This window comes from Alexandromys fortis, unplaced genomic scaffold (genome assembly GCF_014885135.2).
Source record: "Alexandromys fortis isolate MF-2015 unplaced genomic scaffold, M_Fortis_MF-2015_v1.1 scaffold_166, whole genome shotgun sequence".
In the NCBI taxonomy this organism is placed as follows: domain Eukaryota; kingdom Metazoa; phylum Chordata; class Mammalia; order Rodentia; family Cricetidae; genus Alexandromys; species Alexandromys fortis.
In genome coordinates, this window is record NW_026068102.1 from 2,126,286 (window position 1) to 2,138,635 (window position 12,350).

Below are 12,350 nucleotides of genomic sequence, written 5' to 3' on the forward strand. Positions count from 1 at the left end.
ATCCATGGTTAGAGTGAAAATAGCTAAGTGAGAGGAATGAGTCTGAGGTGATGCACCTTTAGCTCCAGGCCAAACTTCATGAGGTACAGTAGTTGTGTGGTACGAAGGGTAGATTAGAGGTGGGTGGTGATACAGAATTGGCCTCAAGACCTATCAAGTATTAAAGGTTGGACTTCACATGGGATTCTATATTATTTAATTTAACTCTTACATGATTACTGAAATATCAGCCCATTTTTACATATGAATTTAGCATTCATGGAGCCAGTTAGTCTTATGGTACCATGTTGATAACTCTGATGGACCAATTACTAATTTACATTAGCTTTGCAAAATACCATGAACTTGTGCTGGAGAGAAGGCTCAGTGGTTAAGAGCATTGTCAGCTCTTCCAAAGGTCCTGAGTCCAATTCCCGGCAACCACATAGTGGCTCACTGTCGCAGGAGGTCCTTCCGCTCCTCCAACCAATAGCTGCTGAGATACCAGCCCATTGGGGGAGTGGTCTCTCTCCCTTTAAAAAAGCAGCTACTTCCCTCTGCGCTCTCTCTCTCTCTCTCTCTCTCTCTCTCTCTCTCTCTCTCTCTCTTCACTTCCTGCTCTGCCGGTGACTAGAACTCCCTTCCTGGTTGCACAGAGGGCTGTTGTCTGGGACGGTGATCTGTAAGTTTTTTCCTCTTTAAATAAATACCACCCTATTAATCATAATTCCAAACTGGCGTGGCATTGTTTGTGACTTATGCCTTCAGCTCACAACCATCTGTAATGAGGTCTTGTGCCCTCTTCTGGCCTGCAGACATACACACAGACAGAATATTGTATGCATAATAAATAAATAAATAATTTAAAAAAAAATCTATGAACTTGCTTATTATGTGAGTGAAAAATTGCTATTGGAAGTTCTAGGCATATGGGTAAATCTATAAAATGCTAGAACTTATTATCAATATATTAAATATTATATAACCTCAAAGACGTAATTGATAAATTTTAGATTTCTTATAGGATTATACGGTCACATATCCTTTTGAAAAATATTCCAAAAAGGTACAACACTCATCCAATAAACTGTACAGTGCAACAAAAGTCACCACATAGTTTAGAGAAATTTTTTTTAAAAAAAATCAGAACTAAATATAAAGACTATGCCATTCAATAAAGATTCTCATGTCTCCTTTATTCTTTAGATTGTGAAGTCTTTAGTCTGCCTCCTAGTTGCTGTTATGAATCAGAGTTTCCCTAACTAAAATTTAGCAAATAGTGATGATTCCATATAGCTATTCTTGGGCTGGACTGATTTCTGTATAGACTACATCTGACCATTGATAAAGTAATGACCTAAAAGTTCTATCTCTTCAATGGATTGTATATCATTAAATTATGAATCACTTTACAAGAGACATGTAGTTTCTCAAACCTGACATTCTATGTTTTTGTTACCTTGTTTTTCAACTTGCAGAAATAGTGTATTTGTAGGAATGTGGGAATAAATAAGTGAGATGGAGGAGATTTCAGGGGTACATGAATCATAGTGCAGGCAGAGATATATTGCAATGGCAAAGGACTTCAAAGCATGACTCCAATAATCAAGAAAATAATTATCTCCATGAGTAGGCTTGCATGTTCCTATAGTTGCGCTCCACTGCTTGGAGAAATGACTTTTTATCTGTTTCCCACTCATACTCTTCTACTTTCTTTTTGTATTATAAGTTCTTAACTTTTCCATCTTTTATTTTCATGAATTACATGTCCTTTAATTAAAAGCATTATTTACTAAATAAAATCATCACTAAAATGAATCATAATCAATTTGATTTTGGGTCCTTTTTTGTTTCTTCAAAAGTTCTTCAACCTACACTTTTTAAAATGAATCTTCACCCATGAATGCCTGGATATCCTTTCATCTACACATCCTCTCTGTGTCTGGTCTGGTATGAGACTACAGCCTCTGCAGGAGCATTGTAGTGTTTCTGATGGACCACCCAGTAATGTGAAAAACTCATTTACAAAACCAAACCAAACCAAACAAACAAGCCAATAGAAGATTTCAATGTTCCAATAGTATTAAAATGTACATTCTATCCCCCTGTGACAGAAATTGTGAACCTATTTTATCAGAAAAATCTGCTTTGTGATAAATTATATTGAATATTATGTAAAATAATTTGGTAAGTCTAGAATGTAGAGAGGGTAAAGACTGATGGTTATGAGGAATAATAACCATGCCAACCTGATAGAAGAGGGTCATCTTTCTATCTGTTTTTTCATTGGTTAAGTAATAAAGAAACTGCTTGGCCTCTGATAGGGTAGAATTTAGATAGGCAGAGTAAACAGAACAGAATGCTGGGAGAAAGAAGCTGAGTCAGGGAGTCACCATGATTCTCCTACTGGACACAGACACAGGTTAAGATCTTCCCTGGTAAGACACCTCGTGGTAGTATAGGGATATTAGAAATGGGTTAGATGATATGTAAGAGCTAGCCAATAAGAGGCTGGAACTAATGGGCCAGGCAGTGTTTAAAAGAATACAGTTTCCATGTAATTATTTCGGGTAAAGCTACCCGGGTGGCGGGAAGCAGCCCAGCCCGCCAATTCTATTACAACACCAACCCTTCTTTCTTCTTCCATCTCGCCTATCTCCAAATCGAAATATATTTTTCTATTTAAGGAAACCTTAGCAGAACCTCGTTGTTGGTGTGCTAAGGGAACAAACCGATCATCTTGGTTCAAAAGTTTGGAAGAGGCATATATGGAAGAAGAGTTGGACCTTAGGGAAGACATTTGTTTGACAGCAAGGAAGGAATGAATAGAATCACCTGGCAATCTGATAGATGGCTAATGTGACATAAACAGCCAAAATACATATGTAAAAATTTGTACATTTCCTATGAACCATCTGAGAAATGTAAAGTGTGGTACCAGAGAAAAGTCTATACTTCCATGATTATATAGACGACCTTAAATTATTACCCATTAGGCATAAAAGGAAAATGAGAAAATTCATAGAGAAAGATGAATTTCTGAAGTACTGATTAAAGTATTCTGATATTTACTGATTAAACAGGAAAGAATGAAAATGAGCAGTGAATAAAACCTCTTCATAGTTGATTTCAAATCAAGATAATTGAGCATGATGGTATTAGTGAAGAAGCAGAAGTGCAGGTTATACATGTACATTAAGCTGTACTGCTGGTAAGAAATTGAGATGACTTTAGACATTGTGAGACAAAATCTTTTCTTTTTTTTTTCTTTAAAGTAGAGTTTATGCTCTGTGAGAGCACTGAAATTCTACATGTATTAAATTCTTTTCACACTACTTTGACAGAAGGCCTCATAGAACAACTTATGGAAGGAAATGCTTATTTTGCCTTATGATTTCACAAACTCCATTCTTTCATTTCGAGGAAAGTATGATGGAATGACTTCATTGCAGTTAGAAAATGTGGCAAGGCTCTTCAAATCAAGTCTGCACAAGAAAGCAGGAATAAACAGACCAAAGGCAGGCTGGCTTACACTTGTTAGCAATGGCCCACCCAAAATTTCAAATAAAAGTATTTTGAGTGTAATAGATAGCAATTGCATCTATTAAGAAATTAAGTCATACACTCACAGAAATAATGATGATATCAATAACATATAGCAAAGATGCTTTTCTTGATATTGATATGTCAGTTATGAGATGATTTTTGTATCTTAACTATCCCAAACTCTTAAGGAGATTAACTTCTTGAATGTGTAGGTTAGTGAAAGAGGTGGAAAGGGAAATAGAGCTTTGTGTTATTTTAAATCGTATTTACATTTTATTGGCAAAAGAGAATCAAATGATCTTAACTAACTTCAATGGGGTGGGAGGTGTAATCCTATCTTGTACACCAAAGATAGAAAAAAAAAGTATATAAATGAATAGAAATAAAAATAGTAGTGCTCACAATAAAAAAAATTGGTAACTGCACAAAAACTACTTAATAATTTGATCCAATATAAGAAAATTATAAATGACTTATGAATTAATATGTGGATATCTTGGTGCCTGTGTGTGTACACACCTGTGTATAATGATAATTTAAATATGGAGCCTGAATATAAACTTTACAAGAGCTCATTCTGTAAGAAACTGATTACAGGAATATTTTTCTTATCTAACACTGTGGCTTTTCACTAACACTTCTTTAATGAATGAGTTAAGATGAGATACAATAGATAAGCCAACAAGTAAAATATATTTCTTTTTTTTTCTCATAATTGGCTCATGTATGGACTTGTATATTTTTTCTCAAGCTTATATATTAACAAAACCATGCTGATACAAATGCATTTTAATGATTCAGTATGTTTCAGTTAAAACTGATCATGTCATACTATTATAAAATTTTAGAATTGTGACATTTTGTTGCTTATTTCCAGTTAAAAATTTAAACCATTTTTTTTGAGAAAATCCACAATGTTTTACTCTGTATATATCTTAACATTGTGTTTCTTTCTATTAATTATATTTAAATAATGTCTTTTCATTATTAATTTGGGTACTTAATAATGCTAATTAAATTAATTATAAGTTTTTTGATGAATCCATAATATGATATATTATTGGAGGCAGAATCTAACTGTAAGAAGTAGATCACTGTGATAATGTCCTGTCTATTACGGCTCCTCTTCTCACTTCATAACTTCCACTGGGTCAGAAGTTCTGTTCCACTATATTCTCTTTCTCATGATATTCTGTTTCAATACCCCTGTGGAATTAAAATCACTGCAGCCATTAATGAGGCATTTTCTCCTTTAAATTCATTACAGAGACAAGGAAATTTACTAATACACCAGCTAAAATTCTCTCCAAGTGTTTATACACCCATGTCATTATATTTTAATAAATAAAGCTTGGTTCAAGGTCAATATGCAAAGCAAACACACAAACAAACAAACATGCTTGTCAGCCATACAGGCCAAGCAGTAGTAGCACACACCTTTAATTCAATCAGGCACACTAGTTAGCAATAGAATCCAGGCCATCGTGGTACATGCTTTTAAACCCAGCCCTGGAGAGGGATATAAGACAGGATAAGAGAGGAACTAGCTCTCTTGCAGTCTGAAAATTTCGTAGAGTAAGAGTTTGATAGTGGATTGGCTGCTTTGCTTTTCTGATCTTCAGGTTGAACTCCAATATCCATCTCTGGATTTTTATTATTTGTGCTACAATTTATGCCCTATGTTTGGGGTACAAATTTACAAAAATGCTGATGGTCTGTGGCTTTTTAACCACCAACACAGGCTGAAGCTGCACATGGGGATCCAGCCCCACCCAGCTAGGCTTTCTTTGTTTTTTTTTTTTTTTTTTTTTTTTTTTTTTTTTTTTCCCCAAGACGTTGAGTGAGTATGAGATTTTCCTATTTTAGCCCCTCTGAAACAATCTCTAGCTGCCACCCAAACTCCAGAAGCACCTGGTCTCCAAACACACAGCATAGTTTCTCTCTCTCTTCATTGTGAGTTGTGGCTCTTCCTAAATCATCTACTTAAGCTGCTGCCAAAATAGAAGCTGCCTGGAATTCCAGTCAGTCCTTTACTGCTCTATGCAACAGCAACAAGCCTCACATATTCATCAACATTATTGGTAGATTTGGTAAGAAACTTTCAAGTTTTTAAAGTGAGGAATTAGTTAAAAGACAGAATTTTTCCCACATTAAAAACTAGAAAAAAACATTATGATGGAAGGACTTGGGTCTCTGTGTGATAATTTTCTAGATCGTTCGAAAATGGGATGATTAAATGAGAGGACATATAACTTAGACGGGATTTATGTAATGTCAACTTTAAACATTATCAGCTTTATCATTTTTGTCTTATCACTAAAAAGTTTCGTTAATGTGAGTGCTAAGATACAGGCCTTAGAAAAGCCTAGCAAAACAGATCACAAATATATTCAAATTTAGACAGAATAATTTAATAGAGAACCAATTTCAGCAACACATTATAAGAATAGAGAGGAATAGCTTAAGGTTTTCAAACAATCAACCTTAATATATCCAGTAACCTTTGAGGAATTGCCAAATGACAATTACAGCTAACTATATTCCTGTGCCAATATTAGATTTAAGGAGATTCAAGGAAGCAATAATCTCATATAGCAAACTTTCTTCTTTTGTGAAATAAATTTTAAACTTGTAGTCAGTTTGTAATAGAATTATCACTAAAGACTGAATAGAATTGGTTAAAGGTGTTTTAGAACTTGGCCCAAAATTACAGTGTAATACTTGACTCAGAGATGAGGCTAACATTATTGAACAACACAGTAAAGCTAGAGGTATAAAACTCTCCCAAGATCAAGCTTTTGGAGAAGGACATTATGTGACTATAGAAAAGCAAGCTCTACATAATTACCACACCCTGGATTTATGCCATGCAGCAGTTTTGAATGCTTGATTCACACTTGGAGAAATAGTTAAGAAAATCAAGTTATTTACTAATTTTATGTCGGGCCAAAAGGAAGCCTTTATGGATTTCCTCAAAGATTGTCTTCAGATGTAAATAGAATGATACCCATTTCAAAAGTTAGACAAGTTTTAATTGAATCTCTGGCTTCTGAAAATTCCTATTCTCTATGTAAAATGATAGGCTATTAAGACAAGGTCAGCACCATTGGAGGAAAGGATTCAAGGTTCAATAAACATTGATCCCATGACTATGATGATGCGTGGTTAGAAAGGGTGATTTCCAGAGATTTCAGAAAAAAATCTAAATGTCAAATGTTATAATTATGGCAAACAAGATCATTTTTTAAAGTGTTGTATACAGGCTATTCCTAGAAAAAAATGTTTCTTTCTAAGAATAATCTATTTAGATTTCCCCTTTCTTTGGATTATGCAGAGACATGGTAAAGGCACCCCTTGGACTAATGAATGCAGGTCAACAATGAATATTCAAGGTGATACTTTGCCATTATGAAACTCCACGAGGAGCATCTCAAGGTCCCCTATGCCAAATATGCTTCAGGCATTTCCTGTCATTATGGAGGAAACTCCTTCCCAGGGTAATTAAAGATCCTAATGTCTATTGTAAGAAAGCATACTGCTTTGGATAATAGAACAGCTATAAAAGACAGAATGAAAAAATTCAGAAGAAACCTTAAAGTGAGTATTTTGGCAAATTTCTATAAATGAACAAATAATTAAAAATACAAATAGATGATGCTCTCATTGAAAGTCTCAGAGACACAAATGTGGATTTAACAACAAATTCATTAGACTCTTACTTCCAAAGTGTCCTCCTCAGGATGTAAGTGTTCAGTTTTTAATGATCAGAATTTTATTTCAGGTAAAGCAGAACACTAGATGTGTCAAATATATAAGGCTAGAAGGACAGAGAGAAAAATTAAAGATGTATGTAGATAATATAGCATTGAATTTGTGGGAAAGTAATTTATTACAGTGATGGAATACTCAGATTAACACTCCCATGGTGTGGGAGTTCCTTCTATGTGTTGCTTTTATTGGTTAATGAATAAAGAAACTGCCTTGGCCTGTTGATAGGGCAGAACTTAGGTAGCTGGGGGAAAAACTGGACTAAATGCTGGGAGAAGGAAGTTGGGAGGGGATGATATAGAGCCCACGGAAGATAGACATGCTGAATACAGTTTCTATGTGATTATTTCAATTCTGGGCATCTGGGAGGAACAAGTGGCTCCTTGCAATAACTGGTGCGCATTTGAACTAAAATCCATGTAAAATCGGAGAAAGTTTAAAAATTAATCCTAGACACAAAAGAACAGAGTTAAGCATGGTTTGCTAGCGGCATTTTCTTGGATGGTCTCTGTTTGGTAAAAGCAAGCACAGGCAAGGCTCCTCTAAGAGAGGTTTTTCTGCTTCAGCCATAGCAGGAAAAAAGCCAGGCAGTTTTAAACGGTGGCTTCCTGGGCCATTCTACCAGTGCAAACTTCAGCCATGGAGCTTTTAAATGGCATTTGTGAGCCCTGGTGTTTGTGTGCCCACTTGGGGTCAGGAGGAAAGTAGCTGAGACCATGCTCATGGCTCAGCGCTCCCTGCCTGGGAAGGTGGCAGGATCAGGTCTACTAGGCTTACACAGGCAGGAGAGCATGGCAGAATCCTGCAACCATACAGAGATATTTCCAGGCTGCACAGTGCTCTGCATGACATATTTAGAGATTACACAAATAAAAAAAGTTTATGTGCTGCACACCTATTCTCAGAGTTAAAGTACTGAGCATGGCTCCTACCTGGTGGCTCCAGGACCTCCAGCATTTTAAAAGTGTGGAGATGTGAATTCAGCATCCAGAGCCACTGCAACCAAGCTGCTTACCATAAAAAAAAAGTGTGGCATATATACACATTAGAGTTCTACTCAGCAGTAAAAAAACAATGACATCTTGAATTTTGCATGAAAATGAATAGGAACTGAAAACACTACTGAGTTAGATAACCCAGACCCAAAAAAGATGAATATGATATGTACTCACTCATTAGTGGATTCTAGCCATAAACAAAGGTCATTGAGCCTATAGTTTGTGATGCTAGAGAAGCTAAATAATAAGGTGAACCCAAAGAAAAACATATATTTATCCTTTTGGAAATTGGAAGTAGACAAGATCGCTGGGTAAAATTTGGGAACATGAGGGTGGGGGGTGAGGGAAAGGGGAGAGGTGAAGAGAGAAGGGAGGAGAGGATTGGGGAGATTTTGGGGGAATGAGATGGATGAGATGGAGGAAGGGTGGATATGGGAGCAGGGAAGAAGATATCTTAATTAAGGGAACAATTTTAAGGTTGACAAGAGACTTGGCTCTAGAGGGTTACCAAGGTGTCCAAGGAGATGTCCCCAGCTAGGTCCTTAGGCAGCAAAGGAGAGGGTGCCTGAACTTGCCTTCTCCCATAACCACACTGATGAATATTTTGAATATCACCATAGAACCTTCATCCAGCAATGGATGAGATAAAGGCAGAGACCCACATTGGAGCACTGAACTGAGCTCCTAAGATCTAGATGAAGAGCAGAAGGAGGGAGAAGATGAGCAAGGAAGTCAGGACTGTGAGGGTTGCATCCATGCATTGAGATGGTGTGAGTGATCTAATGGGAGCTCACCAAGGTCAACTGGACTGGGACTGAATGTAGCATGTGATCAAACCATTCTCTCAGAATGTTGCTGACAATGGGATCTGACTGAGAAGCCAATGATAATGGCACTGGGTTTTGATTCTACTGCATGTACTGGATTTTTGGGAGCCTAGTCTATTTGGCTGCACACCTTCATAGACCTGGATGGAGGGCCTTGGACTTCTCACAGGGCAGGGGACCCTGACTTCTCTTAGGACTGAAGAGTGAGGGGGAGGGCGAGCAGAGGGAGTGGGAGAAAAATGGGAGGAGGGGAAGAGGTAAAAATTTTTAATAACTAAATAAAAGAAACATCTAAAAAAATAAATGCTCTTCAAGATAGTAAAGAATTACAGATAATTCAATAAGGAGAGATTCAGACATAAAAGAACTCCAAATGGGTCACAGGGTTGGATACATAGGCTTGGAAGAGAGAATAAAATGAGTATAGGGAGTTAGAAAAGGAAGTAAATGGTTTAAAAAAAATAAAGCAAAGTCTTAGAAGAGACAGAGTACAAACAATCATAGATTAAAGGAGTAAAGATAGTTAAATATTAAAAATTAATAGAGTAAAAACAAAATCACATAAAGATGGAATATACACAGAGAGTCTGTGCAGGGAGCCAGTACGTGCAGCCGCCATTACAAGATGGCTCCTGGCTCCTGCAGGGCTGGAGTAAACAACTCCATATAAGGTCTTAGCCAGAATCACTAACTCGAGCATGCTCACTGCAAGGAGCCAGCTTTTGCGGCCGCCATTACAAGATGGTGCAGGGCCCCTGCAGGCTTGGGATAAATAACTCCATATAAGGTCATAGCGAGTACCACCATCTCGGGCATGCTCTGTGTCCTCAGTGTGCCAGACCTATCAGGGAGCTTGGAGTGGCTGTTGAGACACTTTGACCAATAGGAGGCCTGCACGTACCCCTAGTCCCTATATAAGCAGCTGGAGCTCAGAGCTCAGGGCCCCTCGCTTCCTGCTCTCCCTTCAACCAAGAGGCTCCAATAAAGCGAGATTTGGGAAGAATCCTAATCTGGTGGCTGTTCTTTCCTGCTGGTCAGGGAGTTTGCTGCAAGTCTGGATTATGAAAATTATTGTGTTTTCTTTGATTTTTTTTTTTTATTGTGAAGGAGCTAAGTACAGAAAGTCATTTTGCTATATAGGCTGCTAAGCTAAACTAGCTTGTATATTATAAAGGTATCATGACTTCCAAATTTGGGTCTAAAGATATGTTGTTTTGGAAAAGTGGCTCTTCTTATGATTCCTTAGAGGATGAGAACCTGTGGATTGCTTCCAGACTGGTGTGGTTTGATGGAACAAAAATCCCCCAAAAGTTGCCTTGAACACCCCTCAAAATTACTTTGTCCAATAATCAGCAAGAAGAAGTTTGGTCAAAACTATGCCCATATTCCCAAATATTGTTTGTAAATGTTTCTTGTCATTTAAAGGGGGATATGTTATAAAGATAGATACTTTGCATTGGTATGGATCTTGGCTTATTGATACAAATTTAAGGTCAATTTTGTTGTATGTATATGTATTTCTAATTTTGATTAAGGTATTATGTTTGTGTAGCTCATTTAAAATGTAGTGTATAATTAAAAATTATAAGTTAATAGATACTTATCTATAATAGTCAAGTTTGTAGTCATGTTAGTTAGATGTTCTAGATGTATAGAGATATATTTTGGTTAAATAGGTATTCTTCAAATCTTTCAGAGACCTTCAGAATATGGCATTTAAAATGCTTAAGAATTTAGGACTTTTATGACAATGAGACACATCTGCTCCTGGCATCACCAATTACTTCAAGATGAAGATGGGCTTTGAGGAGGCTCCTTGTGGAGTTTACTAGCCATTTGGGAAAGAAATTGCTTTTGCCTGGACTGCTTAACTGGCCATGCAGGACCCACAGAGAAATGACTTCTAAACCTGCCTAAAAAGTGAGATGATCCTTCAGGGTTTCTGCTTCATAAAAGAGTTTGCTAGACATTTTGCACGATACAGAAGAAAGTGAGTGGCAAAACTGCCAGTAAGAGTCTTTGAAATTTCCTGCTTCATGGAAAAGTCTGCTAGATACTATGGGCCAGTAGCCTGAAGATAGATTTCCCAATGGTAAAAAGGAACTTTGGTGACTGTTCAGGCAATGAAATGTCTCTGTCAATTCTAGAGTTTTGGAAGTTGCTTATGACGTACTTTCTATTTGCTTAAATAATGCCAGGGAATTATCAGCTTAAGAGAGAGACTTGGCTTTGAATGAAAACAAATTAAAGAAGGCCATTTTATGGATCATGTGGATCCAAATCTTAACAGCATTCTGATCATATTACCCGCCACACATTCCCCTCCAAGAATTTTAATGCAGAGGGAAGATATCATTTTAGAATCTACATTTTACTATATAAACAGAGTTAAAGAAATAAGAAGTTATTTGGAAAAGGTTTCTGTTGCGGGAGGTCCTTCCGCTCCTCCAACCAAAAGCAGCTGAGATACCAGCCCATTCGGGTGTGGTTTCTCTCCCTTTAAAAAAAAACGGCTACTTCCTCTGCTTGCTCTCTTCACTTCCTGCTCTGCTGGAGACTAGACTCCCTTCCTGGTTGTGCAGATGGCTGTTGTCTGGGACAGTGATCTGTAAGTTTTTTTTCCCCTTTTAATAAATAACACCCTATTAATCATAACTACAAACTGGTGTGGCATTGTTCTAGACATACGCCTTCAGGTTTCTGAGTTAATTCTAAAAGGAAAATTGTGACTTTTTTAAGTACAGGAAGAGACACAGCAAAAATTATAGTACCTTTTAATAATGATTAAATTGACAAATTATGGGCAAAAAGTGAACTCTGGCAAAGAGTTTTTAGCAATTTCTTTAAAAAGATTAACAACTGCTATCCCAAAAGCAAGAGAATTCAATTTATAAAAAGAACTAACTGGATCCTTCCTCACATTGTATGGGACACACCAATGACTGGAGAAAGTACATTTTTAACTAATGCAAATAAATTAGGAAAGGTAGATTACAAGTCAGAAAACTTAAGTAAAGTGGATCAAAGCTCTTCATGATTCTGTTCAAAAGTTTAAATTATATGCTAATCTCATGGTACTAAGGGATTTGAAAGAATCTCTCAACATAGTTACTGATTCTCAATATGCAGAAAGAGTTGTTTTGCATATTAAAACTGTTGAGTTTATATCAGATAATATATAATTGAATTTATTATTTATTCAGTTACAAGAAATATTCAGGAATAGGAATTA